The sequence below is a fragment of the Crocodylus porosus genome, unplaced genomic scaffold (genome assembly GCF_001723895.1).
Source record: "Crocodylus porosus isolate Cpor-Errol unplaced genomic scaffold, CroPor_comp1, whole genome shotgun sequence".
Classification (NCBI taxonomy): Eukaryota; Metazoa; Chordata; order Crocodylia; family Crocodylidae; genus Crocodylus; species Crocodylus porosus.
In genome coordinates, this window is record NW_017728940.1 from 3,145,201 (window position 1) to 3,146,451 (window position 1,251).

Below are 1,251 nucleotides of genomic sequence, written 5' to 3' on the forward strand. Positions count from 1 at the left end.
GAACAGATCTAAGCACTTCCTTGCAAGGTTTGAGTGCAAGTCATAACAGCAACCTACTCGCACACTTTAATTACTTTAAGTAGAAATACAATTTCAGGGGCAGACAGACAGAATCACCTGGGCATAGAGGTTAGTTTGAAAACAGGGCAAGATATTTAAAGAAAAAAACCCTGACATGGCACTTACGTACAAGCTTGCAGAGAGAGAATGAGAGAAACATGTTTAAAAGGAAGCAATCCAAGCTCTGCCCTGCAAGGTTTGAATGCAAGTTAGGGCAGCTGCCTGCTCAAATGTTTTAATTCTTTTAACGAATAATACAGCATTGCAAACAGAGAAATAGCATCACCTGAGTAAACAGCTTAGTATGAAGAATTAAAATGAAGCAAGATATTTGAAGATTTTTATTTGGACTACACAAGTCTGAAAAGGAGAGGAGTGCATGCAAACATGTTCAAAGGGAAGAAACCCAAGCCTGTCCCTGCAAGGTTTTAACATGCATCGCAACAGCAATTTGCTCAAATGTTTTCCTTTAACATGTCATACAGTGTTGTGAACAGACCGTGTCGCCTGCGTGTGTAAACAGATGCACGTTTACAGGGGCCTGATCCAAGCGCTTGCTCCCCTGAAATGTGACAGCTTAAAATGGGGATATTTAAACAAAAAAAGAAAAAGAAAGAAAAAATTTGACATGGTGTCAACGTGCAAGTCTCAGAAGGTGTGTGCGCGCAGACACGGGCAGCCGACATGTAAGTGTGTGAAGGGGTGTGTGCATGAGTGTGCAACTGATGTATGTTCACATGTGCACGCACACAAAACTGACACGCAAGTGGGGCGTGTAGCCAACAAGCAAGTGTGCAAAAGAGGATGTGTGGGAGAGTATGCACATGTGAAACTGACCAGTGTGTGAAGGATGCGTGTGCATGTGCACAAGTGACGTGTGCGCATGCACACACAACTGACACTGAGTGAGGTGAAGCATGTGCAGGTGTGCGCATGTATGTCAGCCATGCACACACGCACAGTCTGAGGACGGGGTGCACACGCATGCGGGGGGAGCCCACACACGAAGCCTGAGGAGGGTGCGTGTGCACAGCTGACGTGTAAGTGTGGGTGCGTGGGGAGGGGAGGGGGGTACGCACGCGTGTGTGCGCGCACAGCTGACGTGTAAGGCCGCGGGGCCGCATGCGCGTTCAATGACACGCCAGGAGGGGTGCGTGTGTCAGGCAGCCCGCAGCCCCGCAGGAAGCCGCC

At 48.5% G+C, this 1,251-nt stretch overlaps 1 protein-coding gene across 1 annotated transcript in view; it reads right to left on the minus strand.

The window, feature by feature from the left end:
- The window catches only part of PDIK1L (PDLIM1 interacting kinase 1 like), an 8,816-nt gene that overhangs the window by 7,392 nt on the left and 173 nt on the right, over positions 1-1,251 (minus strand). The gene's annotated exons all lie outside the window — the stretch shown is intronic.